At 30.6% G+C, this 22,300-nt stretch overlaps 1 long non-coding RNA gene across 1 annotated transcript; it reads right to left on the reverse strand.

Annotated features, from left to right (window-relative positions):
* Window positions 1-9,306: 9,306 nt before the first annotated feature.
* On the reverse strand, window positions 9,307-9,845 carry LOC130973634 (uncharacterized). The gene is made up of 2 exons (XR_009084212.1): window positions 9,796-9,845; window positions 9,307-9,470 (listed from the first exon to the last, which is right to left on the reverse strand). It is a non-coding gene; the product is annotated as an uncharacterized LOC130973634 (long non-coding RNA).
* Between the last annotated feature and the right edge of the window lie 12,455 nt (window positions 9,846-22,300).

Raw genomic sequence — 22,300 nt, forward strand, 5'->3', positions numbered from 1 at the left:
AATATCACATTGATTGGATCAATATTTTGAAAGCTTGCAAAATCTTTTAAGTCAAAAGTCACATGATCTGTTGCACTGGAGTCAATGATCCATAGTGCAAATTTTGGAGTGATAATGCTCATAAATCTCGCATTAAAATGTAATGTAATGATTTTACCTGGAGTGAAGGTCTGAATCGAATTAGTCAAAATTTTGTTTGCATTATGGGGTTGTTGTTGCACACTCTTGTCTTTGACCAACTCTAACAAGGCAAATCTTTACTCTGGAGTGAACCCAGATCTTGATATTCCAGTGTTCTCTTGGAGACAATTGAGCTGAAATTATTTTTCACTGAGTATAGCATGCCTCTTAGTGATCACGTGATTGATGGTGGTGTTATGTTGCTGTCGTTGATAGAAATGGGAAGAGTACCCATGTAGTTGATAGAAATGGGAGGACTACCCATGTTTCTTATAGCACACATGCCTTGTTTGTTACAATGAGAGCATGCCAATGTAGCTCCACGATCTCTACTACCTAAATTTTCTCTAGGATGGAGAAAATAGGGGTTTGATTGATATTGAAAACCACCACTCGAGGATGTGTTTACCATGTCTGCCATTTTGAGAAATCAATGAATCACAGAGTAATAAGGATTCAGATCTTCTTCCTTCCAACTCGTTGATTGGAACAACTATATTCACCAAGAAAGAATCTTGAGAAATAACCTCTCATCAAACTCTATTGGATGAGTTTGAAGGAAGAAGTAAGAATGGGAAAAAGAAAAAGGTCGAAAGAAAAAGGAGGGAAAGAAAGAAAATGGCAAAATTGGATTGGATCTCAATTCACAACTTTTTTAATTTGATTCACAGCTTGGTTGCTCTCCACGCTCACAACTTTATCAAAATAAGTTCTTTTCATTGTTGAAGAGAATGAAAAATCTCCTTGAAAAATATTTGTTGAGTTATTATACCTTATATACTATGTACTCTTTATGTAGTCTCAGTAAAAAAATTACAATAATAAGCCTATTATTGATAAAAAAAATAATCTAGGTAACAGAGGTCCTACAAAAAAGAGAAAATAACAAGTGAAAAAAATATTGGATAACGTTAAAGTCGGGCATTTATTTTCGCAGATTTAAATTAGGTAAGTCCCAATTTATGACACTATGAATGATAATGACGATTTCATCTACGAGAAATATGGCTGTCGGCTGAGTATAATGACAAAGTAATATAGCAGTATTAGTATTGATGTTCTTCTACATAAAGAATAAATTAAAGACAAAACAAGTACTGAAACAAGAAAGTTAAAAATCACCGTAAAGTTTTGTTGATTCAATTGTTTGGTTACATTATAAAGCAACAGAAGTACTTTAGTTTTGCATGCAGTTAGAGTTAAAAGAGAAAAACTGAAAATTTCATATATGCAAAAGTCTTTTAAAATAGAAAAAGATTTTAGGTATGAAATGGAGCTATAATTTCTAAAAACAAACAGTTTGGGTTTGACATCACCTAATTGAATGAGATCTTGTTAAAATTTTATAAACTTTCAATAGATAACAAAATACATAAATAAATAGTAAATAAATAAATAAAGATGTATTTAACGTTTTAGAGTGATTGTCCTACAATAGTATATAGCAACCAAGTTTTTTAATTTTAGGTATTTGAATTATATGATTAAGTGATTAACCATTCTTATAAGTTGAAGGTGAAAAATTAAAGGTACATAAAACATGTCATGTTTCAATCATCAATATATTAAGAAAAAATTTTGTTAAATAGTTCGAAAAAATTTATAGAAAGATGAAAGAGTAAGTCCTTTAGCATATAACATGTTATGCATAATTCATCAAACTAATAACATGAGATACCTTTACATGTCGATTTTGAATTCTTTATTTGTGCTGACATTATAAATATATATTTTAAATTTATTGGCTAAAGTTAAAACTAAGCTCCGTCGTTCCAAAAAGTAGATAATTGAAGAAAATAAAAAAATATAAATAAGACAGCATGGACATTGAGCAATTAAAATACAGTTAAAGAACAAAGCAATAATTACTAACAATAACAATATAAACAAACAGAGAAGTTTTCAATAATACATGAAAACAATTGAGAAAGAATAAGAAAAAATGTATCTTATTAACATGTTAACAGGAATAAAAAGTAATTCTGTATTATGTTATTTTGTTTGGTAGAGCAGAAATTAGTTTACTCGGCCTTATAGTGGGCGCCAAATGTTTCTGTGTGAGTAACCGACGTCAAGGTATAACTCGTCCTGCTCGATGTTCAAACTTGCTTCTCCTTGAGTAAGGCGAGATATAGGATAGTAAAAGTGATATTCAAAGTGAATAGCGTACCTCTTTGCATAATTATGGTTCTATATATAGAGTTGTTGTGCATAGAAGGTTACTCAGTGAGCCTAATATTGTAGAGCTGTTGAGAATGTTAGCCTATTTATGTAGTAAATGCTCTTTAGTGATATTTGACTTTATAGGATAAGTTTGTTACAAAAGCAAAATACGTATTCTATATACTTTTGATATAGCACGTGTTTATTTAGTTTTAACTTTTAAACAGATTTCGATTTATAATTTTACTTGAGCCGAGATATAGCCAACGGATCACGGTGTAAACGAGATATGTGTATTATTATAGAAAAATTATAATTAAAATAATATTAATTTTCTTAAAAACTAACTCATTTAAATTAGTACTCAAAAGAGTACATAGAAAATAGATCGAATTAGATTGATTTAAATTTGAAGAAAAAAAGTTTTATGAAGATGAAAAGTTACGTATAAAAATTGAAACATTGAGTATGTGAAAAAATATTAGGGATGAGAAATTACGTGTTCAGGTTCCATGATAATAGAATATGAAAAGTTACATGTTCTGGTCAAAACACATACAACTTTTTTTTAATTTAAATTAATCCAATTCGATCTTTTTTATTTTCTCTTTTTAGGTAATAATTCAAATGGGTTGGTTTTTGAAAAAATAGTGTATTGATTTTAAATAAATAGTTTAAAATCACTAGTTTTAAATATGTAGCATAACCGTTTTAAATTATAACTTTTAAAAGTTGGATTAATTTAAAATAAAAATGAAATGAATATTATTTTAATCATAATTTTTTTATAATAATACACATATCTCTTTTATAGTATAAACAAAATAATTATGAATGTATCTCATTTATAATGTAAAAGAGATACATTCATAATTATTTTATTTACACTGTAAATGAGATAAATTAATATAATATAAATTGATAAATACATTACAAATTACATATTTCGGTAAATAAAATAATTAAATTATTTATTTGTAAAAAATTCCATATAACAGTGGTCAAATATTGAATAAAATGCGAAGAATGCTAGGAAATTATTTTTTTAAGTTAATATTAGTTAGTTTTTTAAAATCATTTTGTTTATGTTAAATTCTATATCTTATATCATAAACTCTTAATCTTACATCCTAAAATTAGCTAGTGTTGAGTGACTAAAAATTAATTTCATATATTATCTTGTCAAAAGCAACTAAACAAAGAAAAAGAATATAAGAAAAAAATAATATCAATTAAATGAATGCATATTTGTGACATAAATTATTTTTAATATGGAGATAAATATGATGTTTTGGTTGAATATTGATATTTGAAATGTATTATAATATTGTGGATGTGCAGAAAATTTGTCTAACACGCATACTGTATGTTTTCAGAATAATAACACGTGTCCAACACACACTTTACGTGTTGACTTTCTACCTGCAAAATTTACCAACTTGTAATTATATCAAATAATCTCATTTTCAACAAAAATACCAATATTTTTTTCATATAAAAAATTAGCCTATTCGTGAATATCTATTGTAAAAGTATAAATATATTTTAAATTTTATTTTTATTATCTCTTAATACATGTATGATACTTTGAACAATGAAGTATCTCATGAATACAAAACACCATTTATAAAGGGTACGAAATATGGCTAACTCAGTTAGATATTTAATCTAGTTTGTTAGAACCTTAATTAGTTGAGATTTAGAGTTGATGCAATATATGATAACTAGGGAGCTAAAGTTTAGTTAGTTCCAAGGTTCTGAAAATTGGATCTATTATAACATTTAGAAGACTAATTCAGAAATAGTTCAATAGTTCAACTATAGTTTAATCATAGCTAAATCGGTTTAAACTAATAAATAATAAAATTCAAAATATGAAATTCTAATAATTGATTCAATGTGAAATTCAAAATTCAAAATGTAAAATTCATAATTCAATTATTTAACCAAAAATAGACGTATTTATTATTGGTAATAAAACTTTTGAATATAAAATTTTGAAATTCTAAGTTACACTTTAATTTAAAATTTTCTTTTTAAAAATTTCACAACTTTATTGATTTTTTAGTTTTTATCTTTCAATTTTTTACTCTCCTCTAACTTCTCTCTCTCTCTCTCTCTCTCTCTCTCTCTCTCTCTCTCTCTCTCTCTCTCTTCTCCTTCTTTTGCTCATTACTCTCGATCGTCTTCCTGTGTCTCTCACCACTTACGTTTACCATGAAGTGAATAAAATGTGTAAAGTAAATTACTAATATACCGACTACAAATAGAAATGTGTATTGGGATACGATGAAATAAGTGGCAAATTAGCTGTGGCGAGAAAATCAGAAAAAGGGACTCATTACTTCTGATTTTTAGGTTTTTAACTAGTTTTTTGCAAACAGGTTTGTTAAATAAATGAAAAATAAGAGAAATTAAAAATTTGAATTTGAATATTTAAAACTTCGTGCTCTATCTTATAAATTAAATAAAATAGATCAGATGATTGAGATTTTTAAAAGAAAGTGATTATTCGAACTCGTACACAACCAAACGAGTAAAATTTTATATTATTAGATTAATTTTATTCAATTATCCTAAGCACTTAATTAGTAACTTATCCTTAAAATTTTGTAAAATTTCTAAAATACCCTTACCACTTTTAACTTAAGGAAAAAAAACTGAAAGAAGCAGAGATGTAGAGAATAAATGGTAATGAGCGTGTTAGTTGATAAGTAAAAGATATACACTCAAGAGGGAGGATGAATTGAGTATTAAAGAGAATTATAAATTCTCGTCCAAAGGCAACGTAATTCTATTTTTCATGGGCTTGAAGGCGAACTTCAAGCATATAAACCATGTACTTAATATTTTTCTTACCACTTGGATTAGATAACATAAAGTATGTATGAATAGTAACGTACGCGTACTTTTTGAAAGACTTGCAAGCAAACTCCAAATACTTATAGTGGTTGACCAAAATGCGAAAAAAGATAAATTCTGCTTCTATCACTCATATTATGTCCTACGTCTAGTAATTCCACCAATGGTATCAGAGATTTTTTACCATTGACCAAATCTCTAAGGTGTTTGATAAACTACTATAAATAAGAGCACTAGAATATTTTTAATATTCTCAGGAACTAAGTCATGGAAGTGTGTCGCACATAGAGATAAAAAATAGCTTTTTTCTTCCCCTCTTTTCTTCTACCATTCTCCCTGTTGTCATAAGATTAAAAGCTTTTTCAGTTACAACTTAAACTACATGATCCTCCCCAATTTTTTCTTTCACGTCCAATAGCAAAACATTTTTGGCATTTTTAATCGCATCACTAGTGTCTACAGACTTTCGAAAAATACTCCCACGTTAACTATTAGCTAAAATATTATTTAGTAATATATATTTACCATCTGTTCAACTATCACACATCAAAGCATAACCCCACTTCTCCAAGCCATTTTTATATTTTTTTCATATTATTCTATATATTATCAGCATCTTTCTTTAAGTAAGAAACTCTTACCTTATGATACTAGGATCTAGGTTTCAAACCTTTAACACAGTCACCAATGTTTTTTACCGTGTCAACAAATAAGGAAATTCTCACTAAGTTAAATGGAAAGCACTATCAGATATGTCGTTACAAATATAACAACAAAGTCTTATCTCACTAAGTAGAATTGGCTACATGAATCAAATGATGTTATTATGCCATATCATGTATCATGTCTACAGCGAGGCTCTTGACATATAGATCTTCTTTGACCATCTTATGTATAGTCTTTTTAAGTCTTCTTCTATAATTTATCATCTGTCCACTTTTTACCTCATCCATCCTCCTAAACATGTATTCTGTTGATCTTCTTTCCACATGTTCTAACCACCTAAGATGAGATTCTACAATCTTTTCTACAATAGGCGCTACTCCAACTTTTATATATTCATTCCTTATTTTATCCATATGTACGTGGCCATCCTATACTTTGTTCCATGTAACATAATCGGTCTAATGGCAATATGATAAAGTTTTACTATTAAATTTTAAAAGTACCTTTTTGTTGCTTATAAAACCAAATGTATCATTTCTCTATCTTTCAATATTTAGTTCATTATCTAACTTTTGAAACTTTAAATGTTTATTTCTTTCCTATACTAACAAATGAGTCCATCATCCCTTTTTGTATGTGTAACTACATTTCTATGTTGAACTTGAACTTCTTTAAAACATTCAATATTATAATCATTTTTTTGCTCTTCGTTTTTGTTTTCTCCAAATAACATAATAAATATTTCCTCAACTTCGTTTGAAACACTTTCACAAGAAATTATATTTTCTCTTATTCTAACTAAATGATGTTTCATTCTTGAAATACAACTTCAGAAAATATGTGAATAATGTTTGCATTTAACATGTTACTTATTTTTCTCATTACTTCACAAGGATTTCAAGATAATATCAATATTTGTTTTCCTTTTTGGTTAAGTCATTTACAATAGACAAAACAGGGTAAAATACCAAAGAAATATGTATTAAATAATAATATAAAAGATAAATCACCAAAAATGTACTCTAATAATTTTGTTGTTAACAAAAATGCACCAGAAATTTTTTTATTGACAAAAATATCCTTAAATAATTTAAAAATATGATAAAAATATCCAATATTAAATGTGTATTTCTCAAAAAATATTTTAGAGATTGAATTTTGATGCGTTTTTTTGCAAGTATGATTAGAAAAATGAGATATTTTTATTCTTAAAATTTGGTAATTTTTTGCTAATTATATATTTTTTGTGATTTTTTAAGAGTATTGTTGGTTGTTGACAAAAAATTCACAATATATATATATATATATATATATATATATATATATCGAAAAATTAATAAATTTTAAGGATAAAAATATCTCATTTTTCTAATCACGCTTGTAAAAAACCATATCAAAATTCAATTTCTAAAGCATTTTTTGAGAATGCATATTTAATGTTGGGTATTTTTGTCGTGTTTTTGAATTATTTAAGGCTATTTTTGTCAATAACAAAATTTGAGTGCATTTTTATTGATGATAAAATTATTCGGGTGCATTTTTGATGATTTATCCTTATATAAAATATCAAAAGAAGGTAAAATATCATAAAGTATACCTATGATATAATTAAAAACTAAACTAAAGAATGACAAAGTATAAAAGTACAAAAATACAATTATAAAATAATATATATCTATTATTATTATTATTATCAATCGGGGCATAAAACTAATTTTAATAAATACCTACCTAAATAAATCTACAATTCTCTATCATACAACCAGAAGACCGGAATACAATACCAACAACATCAACTCCATCAAAATTTCACAAATAAAACCCACATTATTAGAATCAAACAAAAGAATAGGAGCATTCAAAACAATCAGAAAACCTTAACTAATGAGAAAGAGTTTTGTTAAGCAGACAACAAAAAATCTGAACATCGAGTTGATTTCTTGGCCTATGAAGATAAAAAAAGCCACCCAAATCAAGTAACAAAAAACCTTTTTATCTTATCTTTTTAAATTTTAATCATCCGTCACTGCTGTCTCCCCTGAAAATTGCTTGATCTCCCCAACCAGTCCCCCACTGGCGTTGCTCTTTTCCCACCAGATATCATCGTCGCCCCTTGGTTTCTCATTGTTGTCACTGCTTCTGTAACCAGCCCCTCACATAGGCATCACTCTCTCCCAACCAGACATCATAATCACCACTAAGCTCGTGGGCACCGTCGTTGCTTCACCAACCATCCCCACCGGCATCGCTCTCTCCCTCATCGGACACCAAGCTCGCCGCTGAGTTTTTTAGTGTCGTTGTTGGTCATTGTTTTGAAATGTTAGTTGATGGCTAGTGGTTTAATTGATAACCATCCACGTACTTAGTAAAATGAACATCTAGCAAATTTCATTATATCTACTTAAATCCAATCCAAATTAAATAAACATCCACTTTAAAATAAAAATTACCATCCACATACTTAGTAAAATAAACATCCACATCTGAAAAAAGAGAAGAAGAAGAGGAGAATGAGGAGGAGGAGAACCATAGCGGCGGATGGAGGATGGCAACGAGACAGCCGCAGTGGCGCATGGGGAACGTGTACAATGCCATCACTCGCGTGGCAGCAACCGACAGCGGCACCTTAACAACTCCACGAGAGGGTGGTGCGACACCATAACAACCACAACTAGAAAATGGATTAATACAGACAGATTTACAGACAGATTTAGTCTTTATTACAGACAAATTTTTGGTTATCGACAAAATTACCGACGGATTTTGTCCCTCTGTAAAAGCTCCGTCGGAAATTATTTACCGACGAATTTTTTCCGTCAGAAAATTACCGACGGATTTTTACTAGTTACTGACGGATTTTTCCTCCGTAAATTCTCCATCCATTTTCCCAAGGCGACGAACTTTCCAACGCATTTACTGTCTGTAATTACAGATGAATTTTTGGTCTGTAATTACAGACTTATAGACGGATTTTCAGACGGATTTTCCGTATGTAATTACAGACGGATTTTTCGACAGATTTTCCGTCTATAATTTGAACTTTGGAAAATCATCTCACACTCTGATTACAGACAGAAAATCCGTCTGTAAATCCGTCAGTAAGGTAAAATAATTTTTTTTATTTTTTAATTACAAAATAAGCTTCTTTTCATATAAAATAAATATAAATTTAATACAAATTTTTATCTAATTTGTATTCGAATATTTATAATATTTCAAAAAATAAATAAATTCATCGTATTATCAAACTAAAAGAAAAGTACTATAAACAAACAAGTTAATATAATTCAAAATATAAACAAAATGTATTGATCATCAACTATAATAATAAGTAACAACCATACATCAAAGTGTATTGATACATCAACTATAATTCAAAACATAAACTCAATGTATTGTTCAACTATACTAAGTTATGCGAATAACAAGACCATATAAAAAATTCCTCATGTTTGAAATTTCAGGACTAAAATCTACTAAAACATCAAGTCATTATCTTTGTCTCATTACATATCTATTTATAGCTTCTATTTTTGTTTTGACACCATGTGCAATCTTTCCAACTTCATCAATATCCTTCTCCATCCTCTTCTTGATAGCTGAAAATGATGTTGCATTTCCGTTAGTGATCATAGAGCATTAAGTTTCAGTCACGCATAATGTCCTAATGAAAAAGGCAATATATTTAAAAATTATTGATTTGATGCAATATGAACAAACACAATCAAGTTTTATTCCATTGTGTAGAGCATTGATATAGAATAGACAATAGATATTGCATAAGCTTTAATCCATTTTAAAGATTTACCATATAAAGATCTTATTATCTTAATAGAGTAAAATGAAATATAAACTAAATCAACAAAACAAATAAAAAATGATGTGATCACTATCATTTCAAAGTTATAAAAAAAAAGGTGTAACCTGGAGCAGCATAGCCAAAAGTACCAGCAAATATTGTCCAACTATATGAACCAGGCTTGAAAAACTTAGCAGTCCCAAAATCTAAAACATGAGCTTCATACTCTGAATCCAACATAAAGGCCTATAAGCACACTCTCTTGGATAATTAGCAGTCCAACTATCATAGCAGTGGAAAATCAAATCAGGAGGAAGGAGACATGAACTAATTTGAATAGGTACATCAACTTCAGGTCAATGTGTATTGAGTGTCTCTGTCCTATTCATTGCAAAACAAAAGCTTGTATGAGCTTCCTAAATCTCGGAAGCACAATAAGGAACAGATGCATAAAGAATTCACTGATAATTTCAAAAGTAAAAAAAGCTAAGTGATCAATATTTACCCCAATACTTCTTATAGTCCACAAGCTTACAGCCATCAAAGATGCATGATTCTTAAGTTTCTGCAAAACAATAGTCAAAGTAATTCTGTAACTAGAAAGGCATGCTCCCTTGACGATAAAATGACTTTACATATGGTCTTACCATTAGTTTCTGAAGAAATGGTCATTTAACAAAGAAGAACGCAGTAGTTCTCTTATTTGTTACCCTTTTATAAATATGGTTTAATCCAAGACCTTTAATATTTTGTGTAGTTTCATTGTCACTATATTTTTTGAAAATATTATCTTTTGATATTTCTTGTTTCTGCAGATGCTGTATCCAACTGGAACCAAGTTCCCATCAAATGGACCTTTTAGGAACAACTGTCTCCTTCTTTAAGTTTTCCAAGGATTCTTGAACCTTCTTCCGAACTAGATATTTAGAAGAATCAGAATCATCCAAATTTGATTGAGATGTCACAAACCCTTCCAAGGATTTATGGATGTAGAGATAGTTAAATGTAGCTAGGGCAGAAGCAGAATGCCATGAAAAAGACAAGGATTTATGGATGTGGAGATAATTACAACACAGCTCACATCAACACCTTACATGCATGTATCAAAACTAGCTGAAGAGGGAAACTTTAGAACCCTAGGAGCTAGAGCCGCACAATTCATGCGTACAAAAAATGAAATTGAGGAAAGAATAGACAAATTGTTGAGTAAGCAAACCTGATTATCAAAACAAGTAAGGAGCTTGAGATTAATAACCTGATTATCAAAGTAATTTTGAAGGAAGAACAAATAGTAGAACAGTATATAACTGTAACAATTTTACAAAAATTATTGAGGATAAATATACCACAGGCCATCGCAGAGTCCTGTGAACTACGGCTCCTGTAGCACTTTCACCATAACTCTCAGCAAAGTCTGAATCAGTAAGGACAGTGCCATGGGAAGCAATTCATGAACTGTCAAATAAACAATCAAGTCATCACAAAACTTGACACATAGTGGACTAGTAATAGACACACACTAATTCATAATATTCTAATAAGACAAAGTCAAATCACTGGTTTTCTTCTTATAACTTAAGAATGTAGAAACTAAAGTGCATTATCAATTTTTGTATACCTTTTTCAAACTGCATAGATGCTGGCAAACTGCATCTGGTCCTCCTTTCCTCCTTTCCTCAAAACTACCAAAATCTTGGAACTTTTTTCAGTAAGTTTTTGTATGTCAAGGAGAGGATCTTGAGGCTACTCAGGTGGAAGAGAATGAAACACAATGTCTTTCCTCAGAACCTGGAGTTTCCCTTCAACTCTGACACCAGTTAGTGTCTCATAAACCTGTATAGTTGAAACAGCCATTCTGAATTATTTAGTCATTGTGTTTATCACATATTAAGGAAATGTGGATCATCTGTAAATATGGTTTGTGATGTAATAAGGAGAAGAAGACTAGAAATCTATATCATAGAAAATCTCAAATAAATAACGCAATAGGAAATGACAAAACAGAAATCTATAGATGATTGGTGCTTATATCATCATGTAAACAATTGCAACAATTTTCAACATCTAATAGAAATCCAATCATGTTTAACTAAGAGAGTGTTTGATATTTGTGTTTTTTTCATAATCAGTTGATATGATTGTGTTAAACATTTCCTTAACAAAATATAAAAAAGAGAAAACAAAACCTACACAGAAATATAAAGCATTTGAGACAGTACTTATACTAACAGTATTATTCAAAATCAATATTTTTCTTCCCTATTTCCAGGCTCCTTTCTGCCATGTAAATGCTTCATTTTTCTTGTTTTGCAGAGGATAGCAACATGGAAACTTAAATTTCAGCCATCCCAAAGTATTCAAATTAGTTCTAGTAGCATGGTCCGGGTGGCTTATTATTTACATATATGAATAGTGCTATCCTCCTTCATATTGACGCTGTCTGCATATGCAGAAGATTTGATTTCCATGAAATTTTCAACTGTTTAAGATAGCAGGATCCTAATTTATGTGACATAAAGGTCATTGGAAAATATGAGCATGAAGAATTATATCCTAAATGTACCATCCTTTATTCATCAGCCAAGACATCAAATGGACAAGCTCAATTTCCTCCCCCTTTTCTTCCTTTAATTTTATATGATATAATTCATAAACAAGACTTCGTTGCAATTTCCTGTTTCTTATTTATGTTGAATAAAATGGAATACTGATGATCAAGTTAAAGTGAAGGAAACATAAACCCATATATATTGCATTAGAGCACCTGATAAATATAGTTGATGAGCAATAATTGATAGTTGAAGTGGAACTTTCAAAGATGCTGGTTTACGAATAACGATTCCCTGAATATGAGAATATATATCAATAGCACAATATTATGACAACTTATTTGAAAAAAGTGTTACACTAATATTCCTGCCAAACAGTGAAAAAAATATTTATTGATGCTAACCATGTCCTTTACAAAGATATCAAGTGCTGAATATGGTGTCTAATCATTATCTAGCATGTGTGGGACACGATTTTCAAACATCCTGTAACAGTAGAGAGAAAAATTGTTTTAAAAATTAAGATATGATAATAGAAAGCACTCTATGACAAATTCTTTTGAAACAACAATGAGAAGAGTACCAAGAGTAGCAACACAACCATAACCACACATGATTGATTATGAATGTGACTATAAAGTAAGCAAGTTCTTTAAATTTTTCTTATAGTCAAAGAGGGAACAACAGAGAACAGTCACTTCATCGAGGACACATACCAGGATGTACCCCACTAATTGTAATAAAATTAAACAACAGTCTTGTATTCAGACCCAGTCTTGCTCTAAATGCCATTGCCTCAGCAGTTGATGCTATGTGAACTCCAGCAAGCAATTGGCTAACCATCTTTATACCACTAGAGAACAAAATACACCAAAATTATATCATTAGACATTCATTTGAAATAAAATTTACTATGTCCACTCAATTTTATTTTCAACTTGAATCACATTTATCATTGCATTACTTATCTCAAGCAGATAAAAAGCAGCACTAGCCAAAGGACAAAAATGGATAAAGAAACGCTGACTCATAATTAACTAAAAAAATACCTTCCAGCACTACAACCACCTTTAATAATGTAAAGCTTATCACTTAAGGCTGATTACAAAAAACTCAATCAATTAAAAGTGATTATTGAATTTACTGCAACTCCAGAATCAAAATTAAAATTTTGTATTTTATGATAAACACTTATTAGTTATTACCTGCTAAGACTAAACCAACACTCTTAAGAGCGTCATCGGATCCCGAAGCCATTATCTGGGAAATAGACAAGATTTGAGTTACTCAGTTCATAAATGATGAGAGGAATTTCAAAAAAAGTCCCAAAGATGAAATTTCAAACCGTAAGTGTTTCCATTGAGGCCCTCTTAACTCCACCAGAAACAAGGGCATCCCCTAACTTCAAACTTTTACCCTCATCTGCGTTATATTCAGTTCAACGGTCACAACATTACTAAATATAAGAGCAGGTTCAAATATAGCAAAAAAATGGTGTAGTGCGATTTCTCACTCTAATTGAAGAAGTCCATCGTAGATCCCAGGCATCAGTGAAGAATGCGAGACAACAATAGGGATGATGATGGAGGTTCAAAGCAGAAGCAGAACCAGCTGAAGAAGCCTCCATTGAAGAAGACAAAGACTGTGCCTGCTTTTTCAACAACACATCTCAGAGTGTTAGTTGAGAACGCGATCGCAGTTGAGGAGCAATGGAACTTCCCTTCCTTCCACCCATCTTCAGTACCATCATCACCATCCCTTCCACCTTTCTTCAGAGAAAACCTACAAAATTAATCAAAATCAATATCAAACTATGAAAGTTAAAAACTATAGAAAGCAATGGCCTACCATGAATTTTAGGTCAAAAAAGCTTCGATTGCATAAAATAATTCATCAAAATCAGAGTGAACATGCAGATTCAAACAAACCACAAAAGCAGAGTATGATAAACCTAAAACTGGCACCGAAAAATTGAGCCCTAAGATTTATCACGAAGAACAGAATCACAAAATCAGGATATATATACCTGAAATTTGAGATAGTTACGAGAAGAACTTAGAGAGCGAGTTGAGATTAGATGGAAGAGGAGCCAGAGGGAGTAGATGCGATGAGAGCAGCGGCAGAGAGAGCTCTGCGACGAGAGCGGCGACGGAGGGATCTCATGCGACGCAAGAGATGATAGAGAGAGATTATGCGACGCAACGGCGGCAGCGGCAGCGGCGGAAGAAGCAGAAGTAGCAGCCATGGAGAGAAGAAGTAGCTCGTGCTACGGAGAGAAGAAGAAGCTCGTGTTTCATTTGGAAGAAGCTTGTGTCTCATTTAGTTTTAATTAAATATTTTCGAAGGAAAATTTTAAATTACAGACGGATTTTTTATCTGTAATAATTTAATAAAATAAGCATTTTTATCTATTTAGTTACAGATGAATTTTCCGTTTGTAACCATTTCTCACAGAAAAAAAAAATTAATTTTTCCGACAAAATTATCGACGGATTTTTTTTCCATCTGTAATTTATGCTAATTCATTTTTTTGTTTTCCGACAAAAAATTCCCTCTGAAATTCCGTCTATATTTCTGTGAGATAAAATCCATCGAAAATATCCGTCTGTAATAACTAATTTTTTAGTAGTGAACACCACTAGGAAAGAGGAGCGCAAAAACAGTAAGACAACAACTGCAGTAGCGGCACTCCTATACGCGTGAATGGGAGAGTCAAAAGCAGCACAAGAAGGTGATGAAAACGAACGGATGTGGCTGTGTTGCATCGTTTGCACGTACTACAAGAAAGGGAGGACAACGACATTCAGAAATTTTGTCGTTGTGAAGGATGGCCTTTTAGTCTGTACTGTAGAACTGTGTTGCTTCCGCCATTATCCAAATCACCTTTTGAATTATGGTTGTTTTGTAAATTACGAACAAACAATAATGCAAATAAAAAAGTTAAAATGATGATTTAATTTAATTAATTCAAAATCTAAATTTTAAATCTGATAATTAATTAATTAATTTAAGGATCTGAATTTTAAAATTAATTTTATTTTTTTATTTTATTATTCGTATTCATTATTTACCTATCCTTTCTCAATGAAATGAAAAAACTAAACCAATTAAAAGGTAGGATACTCACCATGAGCACAGGGCAGCCCCGAAATGTGATTGTGAGTAAATAAAGTTGCCAACGATAATTTAAAAAATCGTTTCATCAAATTAGTTCTACTAACAATTTGATCAAATACAAAATTTAAACTAAAAGTATTTAAAGTAAAATATATTTTTTGTCTCTAAAATTTGATTGAAGTTTTAAAAATATTCTTAAATTTTATTTTGTTTTAATTTTGTCTCAAAAGTTTTCGGTTTGTATCAAATATACTCTTGACGGCTAATTTTTCAAAAGAAAATTTAAGACCAATTCATCAAAAATTTTATAAGAATAACTCTTAACACAAGCAAATCAAGCATAATTTTCAGGCATTATTGTTAGATTAATCTTAAATTTTTTGAAAATTTAGCCGTTGAAAATATATTTGATATAAATAAAAAATTTTTAAAACAAAATTAAAACAAAAGAAAACTTAGGAGTATTTTTAAAATTTTTGTCAAATTTTAAGAATAAAAAATATACTTTACCCAAATATTTATATATTTACTAAGGTCAAACCATTGTTAATGTAATTTAAATTATAAATTAAATTAAATTGAAATTTAATGAAAATTTTTAATTTTGAGTGTTATACTAAAATTTGATCAATAGCTAAAAAAATTTACGTCAAAGGTTCTCTTAAATAGCATGTATATATTTTCCCTTTCTATGATTATCAATCATAAAAAGTATTTTAGTATTTTATATAATTATTAAACGTAAAACTTGTGCATAAATATTAAATAAAATATATTTTATATCTTTAATATTTTTAAAAAATTTTAAAAATATTTTTAATTTATTTTAATTTTATTCTTAACGTTTCAAATAATATGTCTTAATTATATTCTTGAACATTAACACCATTATCGAAAATACTGACAAGACATCTGGTTGACATCTGATAACCAGTTACTACATGTAAGCATATAATTATTATATCATATGTTGCCTCACCTAGAAGTATAAACGAAAAATATTAAAACGTCACCAGTAAGATTGAAACCAAATGTTAATTATAAAATTGAAATAAAATGTAAATAGTGATGACAAAAATATTATTTACAATTTAGTATTTTTTGCTAAAAAAATATATGGATAACACCCATAAAATGTATCATCATTTTTATTCAGACTCAATTTAACCCACTAATATTTCTATTAAAAATAAAATATATTGTAAATATAACATATACTTATTAAAAAATTATATAAAAATATTTTTTGAAGTCTATCATTTTTATTATATACAAATAACTTGAAATGTTTTAAAATTTCTTTATATAATTTACTAAAATATGTAACTATGGTAACTTGGTAAGCAACTAAGTATTATATACTCTTATTAGTAAATTATATAAAAATATTTTTAACTAAAGGCATCCAAATTATTTTATGTAATTTTTTAAGAAGTATATGTGATACTTATTATAATTTCTATTTTTAACAAAAAATATTATCGTATTAAAAAGGTTACGGATGCTCGTCATTCTTATATTATGTCAAAGTCCAAAAGATAAAGCATTCTTGATATTTCATATATTCAAATAATCACTATTACTGAATTCACATTGTGGAATAACCTTAAGTAGCTTGAAGTCTTTTCTCTATTTTCATTTTTTCAATGAGTACAGTTCATCTTTATATCCACACGCTGAATAAAGTATGTGATTCTTTATTGTTCAAATCACTTGGAAGTATTACTGACATTCTCTAGTTGTCAAAAGATTTTCAAAACATTTTAAGGTCAATAATTCTAACAAGGAAATGGTTCATAAATTCCTGCATAATTATATCTCGAGAAATACTTGAACTGTTTTGTGATATTATTTTTAACAATCAATAGTAACCAAATATCAACAAAATAATCAACAAGAGCTTTTCTGATAATTATTAAGAAAAAAAAAATACATACTAATTAGTCATTTTCGATAATTTTATACTTTTTTTAGAACGAGAAATCATGCATATAGAACGAGAAATGTGAGCCATTATATGTTTTAGAACAAGAAATGATATATATATATATATATATATATATATATATATATATATATATATATATATATAATATTCATGTGTACTCAAAAAACTATATTTAATTTTTAAATAATAAACTATTACCAAAAGAAAGGTTAGTTGTATCCCTATTAATACTCTAAGTCAGTTGTTATCTATTAAAGAAATTTTTTTGAATAGTATAATTCTTAATAAATTTTAGTTACTAATTCGACCTTAAAAAAGTTTAATTTTTAGATAAATTAACCTTTATATCAGATTACTCATAGATGTTAATAAACTCGTGAATATTTTTATCTAAATTTTTTAATAGAGTTTAATGGGAGATTAATTTGTCTAACGTAATAAAATGTTAGAAATTGTTTTGATAATTAAAATCTATTAAAACTAAAATTTTCCACTAAATCTCGAAAACTTTTGGTATTTACTCTTCTTGAAATCTTGAAAGTAACACAAATCCTTCTTAACAAAACCAATCATGCACGCTTCTTGACTAGTCACTGTACTTAACATATGTGGAACTTCATATGAATGTAAGCACCGGATTCAACACTAATTATCTTTCAATCATTGGCTACATAATAGCTATCTTTTCACTTATTAATTTAACCCATTCAAATATTGAAGATACATACTTCCCACGCATGTGCATCCAATAATTTCTCAATCAATGAGTATAGTGAGATCATGCTAGTGAGTTCAAATATTATTGTTGATGTTGAGAACTGAATCTCTCGTATCTAAAAAGAAAATATACTGCTGACCTACTAGGAAACATAGCAAGATATTGACAATGACTAGGCTAGATGTGAGTTAAGTACATACAACAAGAGGAAAGAAACAAAATTCACAACTTTTTTCCACATGATGAACAACTTTAGGAGTGGCAAAACAAACAGAATTCGTCGATTAATTTGTTAAAATTGTCAAAACAAAACGAATTAGACTGAGATTTTGAATCTATCAAACTCGTACTGTTGAATCCACTTACTTTGGTGAACGAGGCGGGTCTTCCCGGCAGACTAATGCCACTATTTTTTTATATAAAGAAAAGTATTTAAGTAACTGTAATAGCGTGCAAATTAAAATTAAGTTTAATTGCTCATGAATTTTAATTTTACAACTACAATCTTTACCCTTCACCTCCTCCACTTTCACTCTCTCCCTCTCTCTTCTCTTTCACATCTGTAACTGTCACCTCCAAGCTGCAAATTCAGTCTTTCGGTCTCTCGCTCCTCCTTCTCCAGCAATCTCAGCTTCCCAGCCTCACCATTTAGCTGCTCCTCCTCCTTTGGTAATCTCATGCTTTTAGGGTCACACTCACAATTTTGTAGATCGCCATATCCTATTTATTCAGCAATCGCAGTCCATTGCTAGTCCACAGAGTCGCAAAGTTGCAGATTTGCTGTCATAGAGTCGCAGTTCGTTGGTCGCTGTCTGATTCGGGTGAGTTTTGTAGAAATAGATTAAGTAAAAAAAATTAAGATGAGAGATTAAGGATAAATAAATTTGTGAGAAAAATACTTTTATTAATGTCAAATAAGTAACACAAAAACTAAAGATAAGAAATAGAAATAAGGGGAGAACAAGAGTTGAGACTTTTACTAATGTTACAAGAGGATGAATGAACTTTTTTAGAGTGGACAAAAGTTAATTAATTTTGCTGTCGGTTGTTTTGGTGAAACACTCAAATGCCAATTTTATGAATTTTTGTTAGAAGTTGACGAATAAAATGAAGAACAATGAAAAGAACTAGAAGAAAGAAAAAATGGATAGAAGTTCTCTGATTTTTTAGAGAAAAAGTCTCTCAAGAGAAGTGAGTTGAGCTCCTTTTATAGTGTAAAGCTATTTTGAAGAGAGTACATTATTCAATGATTACAATGTGATATTTAGCTTACTCCTTTTATCCCAAAATTTGTTACTAAATAGGATAGTTGGCAGAAACTATTTTTAGGTATTCCATCATTTCAATCTTTTTAACCAAAAATAGGTGTAAGGAGGAGGTTGATCTCCACAAGTTAAGTTAAAATTCCGAACAGTATTTCGGGTGTTTGTGGTGGGGAGGTGTCTGGGTAAAAGAATGCTCATGATATGTGACATTAGAGAAGGGACATCTAGTTTAGTTTCTTTTTAACTTGATGACACTCTCTACACTTCAAATCCAACAAATTCACTTTCACAAATTTAGTCTCCATTAAAGAGAAATTCAACTCCTTAAAGTATTCTTTTGGATTTCATCCTTTTACCCAACATTTATAGAAAAAATTTAACTCTTTTTTGGCCATATTATTTTACCATCTTAAAATTATTTTTATACAAAAAATTCATAATTTTGGTGCATAATCACCGTCTCAAAGTCGCAGATTCACTTTCAAATGTTCACTCGTCGTTGCTCGCCATTACTCGCCTCCTGTTGCTCGCCTCCCGTTGCTCGCCGTGTTTGGATTCTGGATTAGTTATTATTTAGTGTATTACTGCTCCCTAATGAGTGTTTCTTTTTCTATTTCTACTGCATTTTACTTATACTCTTGATTATGCTAAAAAAAAATTGATTCTGCAAGAAAAAATCTAATTGTGTTCTGATTGTACGAAAAAATTATTTGTTTTGTTTTTGTATTATGTTTCAAAGAGACACCGAAGCTAGTTGATTTCTATGGTCTTTCATGTTATTTTTTTCTATTTTTTTCAATCACAAAAAATTTTAATTAGGCAATTGCATTAGCTTCCAAAATAAATTTAGATCAGTAGGCCAACCCATTGACCTGCTATTAGGGGGTGGTTTAGCAATCCTACCCCAGTTGACTTTGGCGGACTAGCCTACTGGTGCACGAAATTGTGATCATCAATGGCGTCATCAACATGGTACGCTCAATTGCAATATTAACTCTTTATCACAACTTCGCACAACTAACCAGCAAGTGCACTGGGTCGTCCAAGTAATAAACCTTACGCGAGTAAGGGTCGATCCCACGGAGATTGTTGGTATGAAGCAAGCTATGGTCATCTTGTAAATCTCAGTCAGGCGGATTCAAATGGTTATGGAGGATTAAAAGATAAATAAAACATAAAATAAAGAGAGTGATACTTATGCAATTCATTGGTGAGAATTTCAGATAAGCATATGGAGATGCTTTGTCCCTTCCGTCTCTCTACTTTTTTACTGTCTTCATCCAATCCTTCTTACTCCTTTCCATGGCAAGTTGTATGTTAGGCATCACCGTTGTCAGTGGATACAGTCCCGTCCTCTCAGTGAAAATGTTCAACGCGCTCTATCACAGCACGACTATTCATCTATCGGTTCTCGATCATGTCAGAATAGAATCCAGTGATTCTTTTGTGTCTGTCACTAACGCCCCACAATCGCGAATTTGAAGCTCGTCACAGTCATTCAATCCTTGAATCCTACTCAGAATACCACAGACAAGGTTTAGACCTTCCGAATTCTCTTGAATGCCGCCATCAATTCTAGCTTATACCACGAAGATTCTGATTAAGGGATCTAAGAGATATCCACTCAATCTAAGGTAGAACGGAGGTGGTTGTCAGGCACACGTTCATAAGTGAGAATGATGATGAGTATCACGGATCATCACATTCATCAAGTTGAGGAACAAGTGATATCTTAGAACAAGAATAAGCTGAATTGAATAGAAGAACAATAGTAATTACATTAATACTCGAGGTACAGCAGAGCTCCACACCTTAATCTATGGTGTGTAGAAACTCCACCATTGAAAATACATAAGTGATAATGGTGATCATTGGCTTCGGCCCCAGAGAGGGAACCAGAAGAACCAAGATGAAAATACAATAGCAAAAGGTCCTATTTGTAGAGAACTAGTAGCTTAGGGTTTACAAAGATGAGTAAATGACATAAAAATCTACTTCTGGGCCCACTTGGTGTGTGCTTGGGCTGAGTATTGAAGCTTTCATGTGTAGAGACTTTTCTTGGAGTTAAACGCCAGCTTTTGTGCCAGTTTGGGCGTTTAACTCCCATTCTTGTGTCAGTTCCGGCGTTAAACGCCAGAAATCTTGAGCTGGCTTGGAACGCCTGTTTGGGCCATCAAATCTCGGGCAAAGTATGGACTATTATACATTGCTGGAATGCCCAGGATGTCTACTTTCCAACGCGATTGAGAGGGCGCCAATTGGGCTTCTGTAGCTCCAGAAAATCCACTTCGAGTGCAGGGAGGTCAGAATCCAACAGCATCTGTAGTCCTTTTCAGCCTCTGAATCAGATTTTTACTCAGGTCTCTCAATTTCAGCCAGAAAATACCTGAAATCACAGAAAAATACACAAACTTATAGTAAAGTCCAGAAAAGTGAATTTTAACTAAAAACTAATAAAAATATAATAAAAACTAACTAAAACATACAAAAACATACTAAAAACAATGCCAAAAAGCGTATAAATTATCCGCTCATCACAACACCAAACTTAAATTGTTGCTTGTCCCCAAGCAACTAAAAATCAAATAAGATAAAGAGAAGAGAAAATACAATGAATTCCAAAAACATCTATGAAGATCAGTATTAATTAGATGAGCGGGGCTTTTAGCTTTTTGCCTCTAAACAGTTTTGGCATCTCACTCTATCCTTTGAAATTCAGAATGATTGGCTTCTATAGGAACTCAGAATCCAGATAGTGTTATTGATTCTCCTAGTTAAGTATGATGATTCTTGAACACAGCTACTTTATGAGTCTTGGCCGTGGCCCAAAGCACTCTGTCTTCCAGTATTACCACCGGATACATACATGCCACAGACACATAACTAGGTGAACCTTTTCAGATTGTGACTCATCTTTGCTAGAGTCCCCAATTAGAGGTGTCCAGGGTTCTTAAGCACACTCTTTTTGCCTTGGATCACGACTTTTATTATAATTTTTTTTTAGAATTCACTGCTTTTTCTTGCATCAAGAAT

This window comes from Arachis stenosperma, chromosome 4, assembly GCF_014773155.1.
Source record: "Arachis stenosperma cultivar V10309 chromosome 4, arast.V10309.gnm1.PFL2, whole genome shotgun sequence".
In the NCBI taxonomy this organism is placed as follows: Eukaryota; Viridiplantae; Streptophyta; class Magnoliopsida; order Fabales; family Fabaceae; genus Arachis; species Arachis stenosperma.